This window comes from Camellia sinensis, unplaced genomic scaffold (assembly GCF_055761805.1).
Source record: "Camellia sinensis isolate YWXY unplaced genomic scaffold, ASM5576180v1 Unanchor10, whole genome shotgun sequence".
In the NCBI taxonomy this organism is placed as follows: Eukaryota; Viridiplantae; Streptophyta; class Magnoliopsida; order Ericales; family Theaceae; genus Camellia; species Camellia sinensis.
The window spans coordinates 7,559,227-7,579,535 of NW_028128988.1; the positions used below are offsets into that span (position 1 = coordinate 7,559,227).

Below are 20,309 nucleotides of genomic sequence, written 5' to 3' on the forward strand. Positions count from 1 at the left end.
TATAAACAAAACCCAAAAGGTACTTAGTTCAGGTACAAGCAAGTAAAACCAATCAATGAAGTAGTTAAGTCGCATCCTACAAATTACAAATACAAATTGGTTGTACAGATCAAAAGCATGACAGAAGATTACAAACAATGCACAAATAATGGCATACATGTGTCAGAAATATGCAGAGGATGTTACATACATGTCATGAGAGGAAAATTGCAAGGCCAAACCTCAATAGAATCCAAAACATCCAATTTTACAATTGGGAAAAGAAAAGCCCAACTAAAATCTTTCTTACATATTACAAGGGGTGCATGGTTGTCTGCAATTGCGTATTATCTTAATCCAAGGTTTCATTATGCTCCTGATTTTAATGTGGATTATGAGATAAAGAAGGGACTTTATAAGACAATTAAAAGGATGTGCCCCACAAGTGAATTGCAAGAAAAGGTGGATAGGCAACTAGATATGTTTCACAATGTGGAAAACATGTTTGGGATGGAGATGGCCATTCAAATGCGAAGCAAGAAACAACCTAGTATAACATTAACTTTCATTTATTTAGGATTCCCATTTGTTTTACTAAAGTAGTGATTAATTTTTGTTAATACTTGATAGTCTTGTGGTGGGCCTCTTTCAAACTCTTGCCATTCGTGTTCTTAGCTACTTGTAGTGCAACAGGATGCGAGAAAAATTGGAGTACATTTAATCAGGTACAAAAAAAATATTTAAATTAATTTCAATAAATATTTTAGTTTTGAAATGAATAATAAATCCTAATTCAACCCTCCTCCTTTAATAGGTGCATACTAAGTGGAGGAATCGATTGGAACAACAAAGACTTTATGCACTTGTGTTCACAAAGTATGATCTCCGATTAGAAGCAAGACACCAAAAAAGGGCAGAACAAGGGCATGCCTATGATCCTATTTCTCTATCGGATATGGAATAAGATGATGAGTGGATAATTGAAAAAGAAGATCCTACCCTACCTGAGGACACCGCAAGGCTAGATATTGATGAATGTTTTCAATTTCAAGCGGGATCAAGTAGCAAAAGAAGAAGAGAGGTAATATACTTTTACTCTTATTTGTAGCGCGTAAAAATCTCAACAATATAAATAAAGGGAAACAAGTGGTTGAAGCTTAGTTGCACAAAACAGAAGCGGGGACGGGGACGGGGACGGGGACGGGGACGGGGGCGGGGGGCGAGATAGCATGGTAACTTAGAAGAGTCGTAGGTTGGGAGCGCTTATGTATTATTTTATTGATAATATTTTTAATTTATCTATATAAACTTTTATTTATTTATTTTTTTTTTTTTTTGATAAATAACCAAACTTTATTAAAAAGCATCAAGATGATGCAAATAATACAAATAAGGAAGCCAAAGAGGCGACACAAACAAACGAACTAACAAATCAAATCTTCCACAAATTCAACAAAAGCCAAAACATCCGGATCAACCGATCTAGTCACCCAACCATACAAAATCGTAAGAAGCCGCCGTTCTAACCAAAGGACTAAATGAGACAACCCCTGAAAGACGCGCCTATTTCGCTCCAACCAAACCAACCAAAGAATACAATGCGAAGCAAGCATCCACGCCTTCCGACGTCTCCTACCAACACGAATCCCTACCCAACTATGCAGAACTGCTTGAACCGACGCCGGCTGCACCCAAGCCAAACCAAAAGTTGCAACAACTAACATCCAAAGGCGAGAAGACACGGGACAATGAATGAACAAATGGTCCACTGACTCCGCAGCACCACAACACAAACATCACCAATTAACCAATATGTGGCCACGACGAATTAAATTATCCAAGGTCAAAACACGGCCCAACATAGCTGTCCACACAAAAAAGGCCACCTTAGATGGCGTACCCGAGACCCAGACACACTTCCAAGGGAAAGCAACCTCCTCCACATGAGCAAGCACATGATAAAAAGAAGAAACGGAAAAAATCCCATTAGCCCCAAGACAGTCCCAAACCAAAGAGTCCTGTCCGTCCTCACCCACTCGCAACTCATATAAAAAAGCCAACAACTCCACCAACTGACCTTGCTCTCAATCCTGAACATCACGACGCAGACTGACATTCCAAAAAGTCGAACCCCCCTGGCCAGACCACACAGCACCCACCAACATCTCAGCATCCATGGCAATTCCAAAAATCAAAGGGAACCGCTCTTCTAAAGTAAGATCACCACACCACCGATCGTGCCAAAACCGAACCCTATCCCCTACCCCAACCTTGAGCTTCACCCGCTTCCAAAACTCCTCCCACCCCAACCAGATCCCCTTCCATAGGCCAAAACCATGAGAATGCCCTACCCGCCCCGAACACCACCCGCCTTGCCCCACACCAAACTTTGCAACCACTACCCTTTGCCAGAAACGGTCATGCTCTACCACAAACCGCCACAACCATTTACCCAACAAGGCTATATTGAATAAGACCAGCCTGCGAATCCCCAAATCCCCCCTGAACCTTGGGACGACAAATCCGATCCCAGGCCACCAAAGGGTAATGGGAACCCTCCCCCCCCCCCGAACCCCACAAGAAATCCCTCTGCAATTTCTCTATCCACTTGGCTACTGACACCGGGATCACATGGACAGACATAAAATATGTCGAGATGGAAGATAGAACACTTTTAATCAACGTAAGTCTCCCTCCTTTTGACAAATATTGCCGCTTCCAACCTGCCAACCGCCGCTGCACATGGTCCACCACCCTATCCCACACCCCTATGGCCTTAAAAGACGCCCCCAAAGGTAATCCCAAATACGTAACTGGCAAAGTGGCCACCTTACACCCGAGAATAGCTACCAGTACCGAAATCGTAGCCACCTCCCCCACTGGGATCAACTCGGACTTTGCTAAGTTCACCCGAAGCCCTAAAACGGCCTCAAAACACAATAACACACATCTCAAATACCCAATTTGATCCACATCCGCATCACAAAAAATAAGAGCATCATCGGCATAGAACAAATGAGAAACCGACAAATTATCAGGATCCTTTCCCACCGCAAATCCCTGCAACCGACCTCCCTGCACCGCTCTAGATAACAATCGCCCCAACGCTTTCATCATCAGAATAAACAATAAAGGAGATAAAGGGTCTCCTTGCCGGAGCCCCCTATAAGTAGGAAAGAATCCCGCTGGAGACCTATTCACAAGAACTGACATCCGCACAGTAGAAATACAGAATTGGATCCAACGCCTCCACCGAACCCCAAAACCGAGCCTGTCTAACATATATAGTAAAAACTTCCAATTAACATTATCATAAGCCTCCTCAATATCAAGTTTGCAAATAAGGCACGCCTGCCCTTGACGGATTCGAGAATCCACACATTCATTTGCCACTAAAACTGCATCCAGAATTTGCCGGCCGCCCACAAAAGCATTCTGAGACTCCAAAACCACCCCTTCCAACACACCTCGTAACCTATTAGCCAACACTTTCGCCAAGAGCTTATACATACTACCCAACAGACCGATTGGACGAAAGTTCCGAATATCCTCCGCCCCACCTTTCTTTGGGATTAAAGCAATAAATGTGGCATTAAGACTACGCTCAAACTCACCAGTCTGATGAAACTGCTCAAACATTGCCATCACATCAGCTTTCACGACCTCCCAGTAATGCTGAAAGAATGCTAAAGTAAAACCATCGGGACCCGGCACCTTATCCCCAGGCATACTACGCAAAGCCTCCAAGACCTCCTCTTCTGAGAACGGGCTCTCCAACCGACAACTAACCGTGTCTGAAATTAAATCGAAAGAAACACCATCCAGGCTTGGCCTTCATACCTCCCCCTCATCCCGAAACAGGTGCTCATAGAAGCCCACAATTCCGGCCCTAACCGCATCTGAAGAAGACAGCTCCACATCATTTACACGCATACGACTTATCTGATTCACCCTCCGATGGGCATTCGCCACTCGATGAAAAAACTTTGTATTACGATCCCCATCTTTTAACCACAAGCATCTGGATTTTTGCCGAAAACTAATCTCCTCCATACAGGCAATCTGGCCAAACTCCTTACGAACCTCAACACGACGACGAAGATCAGCCGCAGACAAAATCCCCTCAAATTCTTTGACGTCCAATTCCTGCAACACCGCGAACACATCAGCCTTCTAAGCCTCCAAGCGACCAAACACTTCCCTATTCCACCTCTTCAAATCGGACTTAAGAAGTTTCAATTTCTGTGCCAAACGACAACTAGGCAAACCTGAGAGCACATAACTATCCTACCAGCCCTTAACCCGCTCTAGAAAACCCTCAGACAACAACCACATGTTCTCAAACCGAAACGGCGATGGCCCACTCCGGATACCCCCACTATCCAATAAAACTGGCCAATGATCTGAAACTGGACGATGCAAACGTGTTTGGATCACGTTTGGAAAATGCTCCTCCCAATTCCCTGTGACCAAAAATCTATCAAGCCGAGACATCACCCCACCTCCAGACCATGTAAATGCACCACCCTGCATAGGAAAATCCACTAACTCCGCCTCATCAATGAATGGCGAGAACATCCGCATAGAAGCCATTACCGAAGTTGCCCCCCTCTTCTCCTCTAAACTCCGGACCACATTGAAGTCACCACCGACACACCATGGAACCCCCCACCGAAAGGCAATGTAGTGAAGCTCCTCCCAGAAACCAATCCGCTCCCCTCCATGAACCGGTCCATAAACACCTGTGAATGCCCAACGGAAGTCATCCTCAATACAACGAAAAAGGCAAGAAATGGAATAAGCCCCCACCTCCTCCTCCTCCTTTACTAGCACCCTCCTATCCCAACAAAGAAGAACTCCCCTAGCCACCCCTTGGGCAGGTAAAAACGCCCAATCCACAAACCGACCTCCCCATAACTCTCAAACCATCTTGACCCCCAAACTCTTCATCTTGGTTTCTTGTAGACAAACCACATTTGCACGCGCAGTTTTTAACAAAGATTTGACCATCACTTGTTTTCCCCTATCATTTAAACCACGCACATTCCAAGATAACATTTTTAACCGCATTGTAACATCAATGGAGTACCACGACCCTTCCTAGCAACCCGGCCATCCCCACCTTCACTCCGATCATAATTGATAGAACACTCCAATCTTCTTAATTCCCTAACACTCCTCTCATTGTGTTTCAAAGGCGTCACCACCTGGCAATTTGGGGCACTCTCCCTCCAGGAGCCCTCAATAGCAGAAAATAAAGCAAAAGCCTCATGCTCATGACCCTCAAAAGACTACCCCAAGAAATGACTAACCTCATTTATGCGAGAAAGAACCCACCTTGATACCTCCACCGAGCTCGGAATAACATCCTCGTGAAAATCAAATACCGGACTAGCAAAGCCCTCCTCAACCACAACATCCGCAACATCTACCGCAACATCCACCACCTCGGGCTGGACCACCAACGCTAGCCTATCTACCTGCATGGACCAACAACCTGCATCACCATTTCCGTCGAGCTCACAATCTGCCCCACAACTCAGTTCCTGCAAACATGGTTCAACCCCCACAAGTACAGAAAAATTATTTGGGGAAACTGCAACAGAAGACCCAATTGAGTGGGAAGAACCACCGAAATCCTCTACGGCATTCTTCTCCTGAGGTAGCCCAGATTCCGATGACGCGGTCATGGCAGTAAGGGGCCGACTGAGTTCTAGAATATTTGGAGAAACCACCACCGGAGATCCAGAGTCTCCGAAAATCGCCACGGAAGTCGTCACCTGAGGTCGCCCAGACTCCGGCGAAGCGTCGAAGGCAGTATCGACCCGGTGAAGCCCCAATCCATCACAAAGGGAGGCACAAACCCGAGTAAGGGTTGGATTGTTTTGACCCGGGTTGGGTAGAACCGGAGCTAACACCACTGGGCCTAAACCACTCCCAGAGGCCTTGAAAGTAACCTCTCCACCAGCTAAGCCCATATCTGGAGGGTGATTGACCTGAGCCCACCTCTGCTGGCCCAAAGAAACATCAACAGAATTATGGGCCTCAGAAAGACACAATTGTGGACCTGGTAAAACCCCTAAAAAGCCCACGATTGAGCTAGCTTGGGTAGTGGGACAAACCCACACCTCTTTACCCTGAAGATCAGTGGGTTAACCAGATCGCCCAAATCGCTGCTTATACTCGTTGACCCCCACAATCTTCACACAGCCCCGATTTGTCCGTCGTAGATCTCGTCGTTCCAATCCAAAATCCAAACCACCCTCCTCGCCGCCGGGCGGCGCCACAGGCACAACTAACGGCCGGACCTCCACCCAAATTGGTAACGAAAATGACCACGATCTCCACCGGAGCAAGACAATTTGCGGCATTTTCTCCAAACCCCTCACGCACAAACGAAGAGAACCAAGATCCACCGATGACTCATCCGCCTCTAAAAAGCCACCACACTGGTCACCAAGGACTCGATAAACCGCCTCCCCACGAAGATGCAACGGTAAGCCCATCACACGAATCCACTGTCTTGGTCTTGATAGTGAGTCCATTCCCGAAGCATAGAGGGCCAATGGTGTCCACCAGTCCAACAACAAATCTCGGCCATCAAGAGTCCATCACCGACGCAACGCAATTTCTGCCTCGTGTCTGGAAGAGAAAACAAACAGAAAGGCCTGATCACCAAGGGGACGCACTTCCACCTGCCCCGACGTCGTCCATCAACGACTGATCCATTCTGACATAGCTGCAAAACTCAAGCCTTTACCCCGCACGCCTCTCAGATGGCCCACCAATGCCTTATCCAAAAGTTTAAACCATTCCCCTTCCAGTGCTGAATGTACCGCCTGACCCACTGCCACCAGACCACGATGTACCACTGCCATAGGTGTAGAAGTAGGTAGCCCCATCCGCTGCACACCAACAGGGCGCTTAGCCCAACCATCACCTAATCCGAACCCTTCAATCACCAAAGCCAAATCCCCCCACCCATCTCCAAAGGCAGACACCGGAAAGAACAGCTGAGTCCTCCACTTCCCCTCCGTCACCACTATTTGGATAGATGACCCACCCTCCTCACCTCGAACCCAAGCTGCAACACTACGGCTGCTCTACGGCTGCTGCCCCTAAGGCGTCCCATAAATCGAAGGGCCCCAGGATCCAACGAAACCTCCCGTAATTTTGCCACCAGCCAACATACTTCAAATCCAACAAGCAAGACCGCCCGTGGAAGCCCCTGACCCCGTTTCACAATCGACAAACACCGGCGCCCAATCGCATCCACTACCGCCTCCTCCAGTTCAAAAGACCGACCGCCGAGAAAAAGGATTCGCCGGCGTGGCCCTACTTCTGATGTCACAGGTAACATTAAAATGTCCTATTGGACATGGGATTCTAGAGGTACTTTTTTTTTATTTTTAATTGACATGTATAAAACATATTTTTTTGGGCTTTATTCAAATATATTAAAGTCATATTATTTTGTTTATTTTTATATTTTTTATATATATGCCTGTTTTTTAATGGGCTTTGATTGTAATATAATTAGTATTTAGTATCCAATATTTTTTAATCTACAAGCTAAGACCAACTATAGGCCCAATGAAGCCCATTGAACTTTTTAAATGAAAGCCCATGACCATCTAGGTCAAAATAAAATATATACTACTAAAAAAATAAAAATAAAAAGGGAAGAAAGAAGGATAAATCCAGCAAATAAAGTGAGCAGCTCTGTCGTCTTCTCTCTCTTCGAAGACTGGTCTGATTTGAAGGTTTCCTTCAACTTCTCCCTCGATCTCGTTCGCTTCATCTGTTTTCAAAAGGTATGCCATCTTTCTTCTTCTTCTTCTTCTTCTTCTTCTTCTTCTTCTTCTCCTTCTCCTTCTTCATATTTGATATCAGATTCTTTTTCTTTTCTTCTCGTAGATGGATCTTCAGATCTACTTTTCTTTTTCTTTTTCTTTTTTTATTGCTTTTGGAGTTCACCAGCGTTTCCATCTAGATAAAAACGTGTTTCTCTCCCAAAAGAGTCGCGTTTCTTCCTAAGAAACACAGCCTGGATGCACGATTGCTCCAACTAGTTGAAGTTGATGATGATGATGAAGACGAAAAGAGAGAAAATATTGAGCAAGTAGATGTTGGAAGTGAAGATGAATTGATAGATGTTCTTGATGATGACATGATTGATATTTAGAAATTGGAAGTTCAATAGCCTGTTGTGTTGTATGCCACTAGGGATGGCAATGGGGGTTAATGGGGTGGATATTAATTCCCCATCTCCATTCCCCTATAATAAATTTTTCCCATTCCCCATTCCCCATTCCCCATGGGTACCACCCTCCACATCTCCTAATAGGTTTGGATTTTCCCCAACCCATCTTAATCCCCATTTCTTTTTTATTTTTTATATTTAATGTTAACAACCATTTTTTTTTTAATGTTCACAACAAAAGCTAAATATACCTTCAATCTCTTTTTTTATTTTTTATTTTTTATTTTTTATTTAAGGTTCACAACAAAAGCTAAATATACCTTCTTCTTCTTCTTTTTTTTATAATATATTTAATGTTAACAACTTTATTTTTTTATTTTTTTAAGGTTCACAACAAAAGCTAAATATACATTCAATCTTATTTTATTTTATTTGGTTCAACAACAAAATCAAATACACATTAATTAATTAATTAAAAAGTTTGTTTTATGATAATCAAATATATAATTTTAAGACAATCAAATAAGTTTTAATAATTGAAAAAAAAAATGTGGAAGAACATGGAAGATTAAAAAAAAAATTACAACCACTCATTTTATTTGCTGCCCACCTAATGATAGCAAGATTGAGAGAAAAATATATACACGATGTTGTTTCTAAAGTTATAGCTCATTTCTCCAGACTTCCTATATCCTTTAATGTCTTTCCATTAACAAAAGAGTGATGAAAATGTCTGACATACTGGAGTATTGAGTCAAAGTCAGATTGCCTATTCATAGTAAAGTACATTTCCAAATGTTTAGAAGTCAATTTCAGATTAGGAACTTACACAATAAAATATCGCTAGCAATAACCAGATCCCAATCCATCAAACAATTGAGCAAAGTTAAAAGACATACAAACGAGGGATCTACTATACCTATCATGTCATATTGTTCATTCCCTAAGTCTAATTTTACAATGAAAAAAAAAAATTCCACCAATCATGAGAATGAAGGTCAAAAGCATCAAATCTTATTGATAGTCCTCACCAATATTTTCTTGGATCTATCTTCCTTATCGTATGAAAGAGAAAAAGAACTCACGCTTAATGTGAGGAAGGAGGGGAGAAATTCCATTAACTCTACAATTATGAGCTATGTTCTCTGTAATTTCTTGATCATCATAGTATGAGGTAGTGATGTCAAATTCCCTCTTTACTTTGTTTATTTGTGTCTTCACACCATTATGTCCATTAATTCCAATCACTTTACCTTACTAAAAGAGATGTCGGTGTAAGTACACTAAAAATATGGGGCTTATTATTTCTTTTCTTTCATTATTTTATTTTATTTTTTCAGATCTTAGGAGAATGGATCCATTCTTTTATTAGTTTTACATGAACAGAGGAGCATTAGCCAATTCAATAGCTGATCAACACAACAAAGTGAAAATTCAACAGTATTGATCAATATTTGATGAAAGTAAAATTGGAAGATTGGATTAGTACCTGAAACAATCCCTAAAATCCCAAGACTCTCACACACTCTCTCTCTCTCTCTCTCTCTCTCTCTCTCTCTCTCTCTAAAAACCCCTATTTCTGTCTCTACAAGCTAAAAGGGATCAACTTTCCACTCAACATTCTCTTCTCTCTCTCTTCTTATTCAATGGAAATGTTAAAACACTCATTTTATTTTGACTATATAAAGCAACCAATCTTCAAAACAGAGATAACTTATTTGCTTAAAAACTTAAGGAGTAGCTATATTGATCTTGATCATTTGCAGAAGCAATTGCCATTTTTGTAACAAAGCTTTTATGCAATCCATTTTGACCCTAAACCCTTTTAACATAACATAACATAACATAGCAAAGTCCCAAGAAAATAAATAGACAGTAAATCAATTTCATCTTCCACATGAGAAATCAAAGCTAAAAATTTCCAAATGCATCAGAATTCACAACTAATTTAAATCCATAGCTTTAAACAACATTAAGTTAAAATTTCCATGAATCAAAGCAACAACTCTGTGAAGCTAACCGTATTTTCTGTTGATTGATGCGTAAGTCTCTTCGACAGGTTTCGCCAATTGCAAAAGAATGCCAAAAACTCTGTGAAGCAACAACTCTGATTGGAAGTTGAGAAAGTGATGAATAGATGAATTTGTAAACACAAACAAAACAAGAGAGAATGATAGGCCTTCAACTAGAAGTGACTCTGCTGCCATGGGCCAAGACAAGGGGCTGAACTCAGGAGCAGTCAGTAGTGGTTTGGACAGTAGGCTGGACTGGATGATGGACCAGACAACAGAACCAGATAACCCAGATAACAGATCAATTACAGCTCAGTGACTTGGTGCGGGATTAGCAGAAGATGTTAAAGTTGTTGAGCAGGATAAGCGAAAGTGGTTAAAATAGTTGAGAGATATTGTATAAGAAGGGAGATAAGGAGAGAGGAGAGATTATTATTTTTTTTGTAATGAAGAAGCTTGGGATCTAACATTTCCCAGAGTTGGAACCCAGTTTCAATTCAATATAATTTTCCATTGCTATCTCAATTTCAGTCTCAATCAGTCTCAATCTTTTCTCTCAATTTCCATTTTCATCACTCATCTTATCACTGGTATCAGAGCTAGCAGTTCCTCGGCCAGAATTGCTAATGTTGGAGACTCGTGCACAGGAACAGAAGAGGATGGAGGAAACCATTCGCCAGTTGCACGAGAGTGACGAACGTTTGGTTCGCCAACAACATGAAAGTGAAGCACGAACGCAGCTTGCTCTCAACTAGCTCAAGGACATGATCATGGCTCTCACCCTTCGTGATGATTAGAAACAACCACCGACAGAAGATTTGGGCGGAGATTCCGTTACCCCTCATAGATCTTCACCCCACAACTCTGGCTACATACAAACTCGTTATGCCAAAATTGATTTTCCCCAATTCTCAATTGAGGATCCTACTGGTTGGATTTATAAGTGTGAGCGTTTCTTTGAATTTAATCAGATTGATGAAGGTAGTAAAGTAAAATTGGCTGTGATGCATCTCACTGACCAGGTGATACTGTGGTATCAATGGTTTGAGTGAACTTAGAAAATGCCTACCTGGGCTGAATTCTCTCACGGACTTTAACTGCGTTTTGGCCCCAATGCTTTTGACTTTGAGGACCCTATGGGGAAATTGACCAAGTTGAAGCAGTTTACGTCTGTTAAGCTGTACCATGAGCGATTTGAAGAGTTAGCCAACAAAACCAAAGGTTTAACGGAGGAGTTCTTTGTCAGCTGTTTTGTCAGTGGATTGAAAGATGAGATCAAAACTGGTGTCCAAATGTTCCAACCTACTACCATCTCCCATGCCACAGGCTTGGCAAGGTTACAAGAAGAAAGCATTGAAGCCCTTAGTAGACGAAACAAAATTCCCCACAGATCATCCACCAGTAATTGGTCTTTCCCTTCCCCAACCCTCTCATTACCAAAACCCTTTCCCTCAAGTGGACCTAAACCTGATACCAAAACCCCAGAACCTACTGACTCCAAATACCAACCAACCACTTCTCCCAACTGAACCCTAACCAGTACCATCCATTTTCCCATCAAGAGACTAAGTCGCAAGGAAATGGAGGCCAAAAGAGAGAAAGGGCTTTGCTACAACTGTGACGAAAAATATGTCAGGGGACACAAGTGCCAAAGGAAACAATTGTATTTGATGCTTGGGGAAGACGAGGAATCAAATGCTCCAGAACAGGAATTACAAGAGGAGGGAGACTCTCAGATGAGTGATGACATGCAGATTTCAGTGCATGCTTTGTCAGGTAGCCTATCCTTTAGGACCATGAGAATACTTGGGAAGGTCAAGGGGAGGCCCATCACTATCTTAATTGATTCTGGCAATACCCACACCTTTGTGGAGCCAAGTGTGGCTAAGAGTTCTGGACATTTAATGGAACCCACCACAGATTTGCCAGTCACAGTGGCTGATGGAACCAAATTATGTAGCAAAGGACTGTGTAAGGCCTTCACATGGGAAATACAGGGAGCCACCTTCACCACAGAGGTGCGTATCCTGGCTATTGGAGGGTGTGACATGGTGCTTAGGGTGCAGTGGTTGTCCACCTTAGGACCAATACTTTGGGATTTTAAGAACCTCCAAATGCAGTTCCAATTGGAGGAACAGGCCATCCTTCTCAAGGGAGACACTGGCTGCAAGGTGGAACAAGTGTCTAGCAAGCAAGTGAGCAAGGCTTTGCAGCAAACCAACCAAGGTTACCTAGTCCAGTTGTACAGTATCACAGCTGCACATGTAGAACAAGTACCCACTGATATTACTATCATTTTAGATGATTTTAATGATGTATTTGTGGAGCCTAGCACCCTCCCTCCTCAACGATTGATTGACCACCTCATTCCCCTAACACAAGGCAGTGCACCCGTCCATGTGAGGCCATATCGGTATCCATACATACAAAAGAATGAAATTGAAAAAATAGTCAAAGAAATGCTGGATGCTGGAATCATTAGACCAAGTACCAGTCCTTTTTCCTCCCCTGTGCTATTAGTGAAAAAGAATGATCACACTTGGAGGATGTGTGTTGATTACAGAGAATTGAACAAGTTGACGATTAAGGACAAATTCCCCATCCCTATAATTGATGAACTATTGGATGAATTGCATGGTGCCAAAGTGTTCACAAAGCTCGATTTACGAGCTGGATACCATCAAATCAGAGTGAATCCTGAAGACATCTCCAAAACTACTTTCAGAACTCACGAGGGCCATTATGAATTTTTGGTTATGCCTTTTGGGCTGAGCAATGCACCCTCCACTTTTCAAAGCCTAATGAATTTAGTTTTTAAACCCTATCTCAGGAGGTTTGTACTGGTCTTCTTTGATGACATCTTAATATATAGTAAAACTTGGGCTGACCATCTTCATCACTTACAAACCACTTTACAATTATTGAGGACCAACCAGCTCTATGTCAAGAAGTCTAAGTGTGCCTTTGGACAACAATCTTTGGAGTATTTGGGGCATATTATTTCTGGACAGGGTATGGCAGCAGATCCAGTTAAGATTGGGGCTATGGCCCCGTTTGGTAGAACTGTAAGAAAGTGATTATAACTTATAACCTAACAGCTTATACCTTATAACTGTGAACATAAGCTAATTTTTGACTTATAAGTTAAGCTTCTCCTCCCCCACTCAAAGAATAAGTTGATTTTTGACTTACAAAAAGCTATAAGCCGTATTATTAAGCTGAACCAAACACATCAAAATTGCTTAAATTAAACTAAAAGCTGAAATAAGCTGGAAATAAGCCCTATCAAACAGGGCCTATGTTGCAATGGCCCAGACCAATATCTATCAAGGCATTGAGGGGATTTCTGGGGCTAGTCGATTATTACCGACGGTTTGTGCACCACTTACCACTCTATTGAAGAAGGACTCCTTTGGATGGAATGAACAAGCAGAAAATGGCTTCAACACCTTAAAAGCAGCTATGGCTTCCACACCTGTGTTAGTACTACCAAACAATTATAAGGACTTCATTTTGGAGTGTGATGCATCTGGCACAGGCATAGGAGCAGTACTCACGCAAGATGGGCATCCCATAGCTTATATTAGCAAGGCTTTGGCACCCAAGCATTTAGGGCTATCAACCTATGAGAAAGAGTTATTGGTAGTGGTATATGTTGTCCACAAGTGGGGACACTACCTTTTGGGAAGACATTTCACCATCAAGACTAACCATCTCAGTCTTAAGTACCTACTAGACCAAAAGATCTCCACTACTATACAACAAAAGTGGCTCACAAACTTGCTTGGCTATGACTATGACATTGTTTTCAAGGCTGGGCACGAGAACAAAGCTGCAGATCCTTTATCCAGACAGAGCATTAAACAAGTTTGCACAGTTTTAGCTCTCTCAGTTGTCCAACCTGAGTGGCTCAATTCTCTCAAATGGGAATGGCATACTGACCCAACCCTCAAAACACTCATTGAGGGCTTAACCAATGACCCAACCGCAAAACCAGGCTATTCTTGGACGCATGGGCTGTTGACCTACAAAGGCAGACTAGTAGTGGGCTCAAATGCACAGCTCAAGGAGTTACTTATGCAGGAGATACATGCTACCCCTTTGGGAGGACATTCTGGTACCAAAAAAACTTATCACCGAGCAAGACGATCGTTTTATTAGAAGGGTATGAAGAGGGACATATATGCTTTTGTGGCCCAATGTGATAATTGTTAGAGGAACAAAATTGAGACAGTAGCTTCCCCTGGCCTACTGCAGCCCTTGCCCATCCCAGAAGGCATCTAGTCCGATATATCCATGGACTTTGTGGAAGGGCTCCCCAATTCCCATGGCAAGACTGTCATACTAGTGGTAGTGGACAGATTGTCCAAGTACACTCATTTCATTGCCCTATCCCATCCTTATACAGCTGTGGAAGTAGCCCAAGCTTTCTTGGATACCATCTACAAATTGCATGGCATGCCTAAATCTATCGTATCTGATCGAGATCCCATTTTCACCAGCAACTTTTGGCGGGAACTGTTCCGGTTACAAGGAACAAAACAAAACCTCAGCACCTCTTACCACCCTCAAACGAATGGCCAAACAGAGGTGGTCAATAGGTGTCTTAAGGTGTACCTAAGGTGCATGACAGGAGATAGGCCCAAGGCATGGGCTCACTGGCTTCCCTTGGCTGAGTGGTGGTTCAATACCAACTACCACACTGCCACCAAGCTAACACCATACCAGGTGGTGTATGGACAAGTACCCCTTCTCACATCCACTATATTCCAGGGGTCTCCAATGTGGCCGCAGTTGATCAATGGGGTAGGGATAGGGAAGCAACTCTAAAAATCCTCAAGGAACACCTAGTCCAAGCCCAAAATAGCATGAAGCAACAGGCAGATCAACATCGAACCGAAAGACAGTTTGCGGTGGGAGGTTAGGTATTCCTAAAATTGCAGCCCTACAAGCAAACTACATTACAATGCCGGTCTAACATAAAACTATCCCCAAGATTTTATGGGCCATTTCAAGTGTTGAAGAAGGTGGGTCAGGTAGCTTACCAATTGGACCTACCCCCACACTCTAAGTTGCACCCAGTTTTCCATGTGTCCCTGCTCAAGAAGAAGTTGGGAGCCCACACCACACCACAAGCCACATTTCTACCTGTAGGGACTGATGGTGTCATTGAACCTAAACCCATTGCAGTCTTGGACAGACGTTTGATCAAGTATAAAGGTAGACCAGCCAGTCAATTGTTGGTCCAATGGTCTAATTCATACCCAGAGGATGCAACTTGGGAGCTGTATCAAGATCTCCAAGCCAAATTTCCAACTTTCCAGCCTTGGGGACAAGGCTCTTTTCAAGGGGGAGGGAATGATAGGCCTTTGTAGACACCCCATTTTTGGCCGACCTTAAGACTCAGACGTCACTGATTGAGCGCTTGGTGATGTTGTGTAATGTGCTCGTTCAGAAGTTTTAGAGTCACGGCCGTGCGCCTTGCCTCCGAACTTCCGAACCCTCTTCTGTGCCTTGCCTCGGTTTGCGAACCAGGCTCGGTTTTCTCGATTTCTTTTCCTGAGGGAAGGGAGAGGTCTAGTAGACCATCTCTCAATGTCCGTAGGCTACATTTGGTGGCCGTAGGCCATTTTGCCCATTTCGAAGCCCGGTTTCCGGTTTTCCGGGACCGTCAGGCCGTGTGCCTCGGTTCGGGACCGCCTAACCATCTCCGTTTGCTCTGATTTTTGGCATACTTCCTATTTGCTCCCTTTTGAGGGACACTGGGGTCCCGGAAACCCACTTCGTGGCCGAACGCCACTTTCGGTGCTTAACAGCCCATTTTCGGGATCCCAAACTGCGTGTTTTGGCCCCCGAACATTCGTTTTGCATCGGTTTTTGCTCATTTTTGGCAGGTACCTCTGTTTCATCATTAGGAAGGTCACTGAAGGGTGGGAGGCTAGTAATTGTTGCAGTAACCAGTTATCTCTCCTCCGGAGCCTCCCGGCGCCCGTTTTTCTGACTTCCGGGCCAATGTTGAACACCCTAGGGTTAGTGTTGCCAACTTTCAACCACATACCTGTGATCTACACACATGGGAGGCCCCTAAAAGTTGGTGGTCGGCTACTAATGTTGCTTGACCCTTTTGAACCCCTCCTTCCGGGCTAATGTTGAACACCCTGGGGCCATTTTCTTGAACTTTGAACCACATATTTGTGATGTACACACATGGGGGAACCCTAAAAGTTGGTGGTCGGCTACTAATTCTCATTGACCCTTTTGACCCTTGGCCGGCCGGCCATAATAGGTGGCCGGCCGGCCACCTGCAGCTCCAAAACTGGCCGGCCGTGATCCTCATGATTGGTACTTTACAGCTGTGCACTTTTTTCCCCCAAAATATCTGTATCCGAGGGAAATATCTTGTGGGGGAAAGATTACCTCCTTTTTGCCCCACCTTTACACCCTCTTTTTGTCCATATAACCAGCTGCAAGCATGCATTTTAAGGGTTAGAAAAATTACTCTTCAAGTCTCCATAGCCAACTCCATCTTCTTCCCTCTCAATTCTTCAAAAAAACCCTAAGTCCCTAACCTTCATTCCTTCTACACCACCAAGCTCTACCACCACCACCTCACTTCCAGCAGCAAGGAAGGTTTCTAGAAGGCAAAAGAAGCTGCAAATCCATCCAAGAAGCAACAAAAGCTTGAGTCTTCAAGGGTAAGTAGTACTTTTACCCTTTTGACCCTTTTTCTTGATCTATTTCTAATCCCCTCTTGATTTTTGTTTCAAGCTCCGGCCCTAACTGAAAAAGGCCATATTTTGAGCTCATCTTCACTTCTCATTAAGGGCTCAACCCTGTTTGAGCCCTCCATAACACACTTGCTTCATTGATCATCTTGTATGTCATAGTTTTGCATGCTATTTTTGACCCATGAGAAATTTATTTTCGAGCATGTTGTAAACTGATATTAGGCTTATTTTGAGCCCCTCTTCAACATTGGAGAAGGGCTCAACATTGTTTGGTGTCTCCATGTGTCACTTGTAGTTATATCCCTTATTTGGCCCCATTTTTGCATAAATTGATAGCCCTCTTTGCTTCTGTTTTTGGACCTTGGTCCGAACTGAAAGTGGCCTTATTTTGGCCTATAATTCATGTTTCATTAACACTTTTTTTCTGTTTGGTGATTATTTTATATACTTCATGTTATAGCACCTTTTGAGCCTTGTTTTGCATCATATTTTTAGCATGTTTGTATACTGATTTTGAGGCTTCCATATACTGTAAATATTCCTATTTTTGGTCCCTCTTCAGTGTTGTAGAAGGAAATTTTTCAGTTTGAGTTTTGCTTATACCACTTGCTTCATTACCCCTCTTTTGGCCCCTATTCTTGCATGCTATTTTTGCCATATCTATGCTTGCTGTTTGGCCTTGTTTATAACTGTGAAAGTGCATCTTTTGGGACTGTCTAGCTTCTGTCTTTGCATTGCATGTCCATATTGTGCATGTTTAGCATAGCTATAGGCCATTTCGGGTGCATAAATTCACATTTCGGGACGTTTCCTTGCATTTCATGTCATTTCGCTTCATTTCGGGACTGTTTTCCCCCATATTTTGTTGCTGAAATTCCATTAGCATGCTTGCATATCATTTTTGCCATGTTTCATCACATTCTGCCATTGCCTCGGTTTGCGTGCCAGTGTGCACGCATTTCGAGGCACCTCTTTTTTATCCGACGACATCTTATGTGAGTGTGGCTGAGGCTCACTCATGTTGGTATAAGTCCATTTGTCATTTCATGTCATTTTATCATCGCCTCGGTTTGCGTGCCCGTGTGCACGCATTTCGAGGCACTCCATTTTTTATCCGCCGGCATCCGATGTGAGTGTGGCTGAGGCTCACTCATGTTGGTATAAGCCCATTTGTCATTTCCATGTCATTTCATCACATTTTAGCATCGCCTCGGTTTGCGTGCCCGTGTGCACGCATTTCGAGGCACTCCATTTTTATCCGTCGGCATCCTATGTGAGTGTGGCTGAGGCTCACTCATGTTGGTATAAGCCCATATCACATTTTCATGTCATTCGCATTGTGTATGCCATCGCCTCGGTTTGCGTGCCCGTGTGCACGCATTTCGAGGCACTTCTTTTTTATCTGCCGGCATCCGATGTGAGTGTGGCTGAGGCTCACTCATGTTGGTATAAGCCCATTTGTCATTTCCATGTCATTACATTGCATTCCGCCATCGCCTCGGTTTGCGTGCCCGTGTGCACGCATTTCGAGGCACTTCTTTTTTATCCGCCGGCATCCTATGCGAGTGTGGCTGAGGCTCACTCATGTTGGTATAAGCCCATATCATGTTTCCATGTCATTTCATTGCACTCCACCATTGCCTCGGTTTGCGCGCCGGTGTGCACGCATTTCGAGGCATCTCATTTTCATTGCATTTACCATTGCCTCGGTTTGCGCGCCCGTGTGCACGCATTTCGAGGCATCTCATTTTCATTGCATTTACCATTGCCTCGGTTTGCGCGCCCGTGTGCACGCATTTCGAGGCATCTCATTTTCATTGCATTTACCATTGCCTCGGTTTGTGCGCCCGTGTGCACGCATTTCGAGGCTTCTCATTTTCATTGCATTTACCATTGCCTCGGTTTGCGCGCCCGTGTGCACGCATTTCGAGGCATCTCACTTTCATAACATTTTACCATTACCTCAGTTTGCGTGCCCGTATGTACGCATTTCGAGGCATCTCATTTTCATTGCATTCATGTATCATCTCGGTTTGCGTGCCCGTGTGCACGCATTTCGAGGCATCTCGGTTTGCGTGCCCGCGTGCACGTATTTCGAGCCATCTCATTTTCCATAGCATTGTATATGTTAGGATTGTATCTTAGTTGCCTTTCAATGCATATCATGCATATTGCATCATGTCCGGAATAGGAGTTAGCCCGGGCACGGGAAACGAGGTACATTTCGTACTCCGAGTGACGGAATGTGTCTCAATTCCCCAGTCGCCGACACTCCGGATTATCCATGATGGAGTTAGGTTTTAGCTGTAGTTTCATGTGCATTCATCCTATATTGAGTTGTGCATTTCGATTCCTCGGCCATCATGCCTCGGTATGCGTGATTGGTGGCACGAGGGTCGAGACATGCATATATCTGTGCAAATACATTGCTATGCCCCTTTCCTGCTCTCTGTTGCAGCAAAATCAGGAATCAGCAACCTTTTGGGGCTTGGCAGGCATTTCAAGAACAGGTGTAAACAGAGGCTAATTGGGGCATTCCGGTGGATTTCCGCGCAAGACAATCCGGACATGCATCATCCATCAGAAGCAAGGCAGTCCCTGGCCTGCACGCCAGTTTTATTTGCTTTCTTAGTTAATTCTTTAATTAATTAGAATTTTGTATATTATTTGGACTGTAATATTTGGATTGTATATTTATTTGGATCCTCTGCGCGAGGGCAATGCTGTAATAAGTGTGCGTGTGTGTGTTGTATGTCTTCCAACCCCACGTCTTTCTTCCCTTTTATTTACCTGCTTATGATGGTTAGATTAGGGCATATTTCAATTAGCATACAGTATGACAGCATGTTTTGCATCATTCATCTGTTTTGCATGCATCGGGCTCGGCGCATCATACTAACTGCATTGTATTTCAATTTCAAAGTTGGATACATGTTAGTTGTAGCATTTCATATGCCATGTTTAGAATAGCCGAGCCTGCTATAGTTGCATTCTTGCATGTGTTGCATTAGGCATTTTTGTATACTTAGGATCATGCATGATTTCTAATAAAACTTCTTGTTTTGGCTTGGAGTACCCGGTGAGCTTTATGCTTTAGTATCCTTGCATGCGTGTGAGTGAATGCCATGATAGCATGCTTACCATGAGGCTATTTGCTTATGTGATATAACTGCCTGAATGCCTGTGGGTGAAGGTTGGGTTACTTGAATTGGAATAAATCATCAACTATTTGTTTTAAGCCCACTAGATAGTGGCGAAACCATCTTTTCTAAGCCCACCCGAGGGTGGCAAAATCTGCATTTAAGCCTACTTGCGAGTAGCAAACCATCTTTCAAAAACAAACATGAAATGTTTAGTCCCAATTCGGGCGACCCAGTCTATACTTAT

The 20,309-nt window shown here is 43.5% G+C and overlaps 1 protein-coding gene across 1 annotated transcript in view; it reads right to left on the reverse strand.

Annotated features, from left to right (window-relative positions):
* LOC114260259 (DNA-directed RNA polymerase 3, chloroplastic) overlaps nucleotides 1-20,309 on the reverse strand; it is a 110,078-nt gene that overhangs the window by 7,069 nt on the left and 82,700 nt on the right.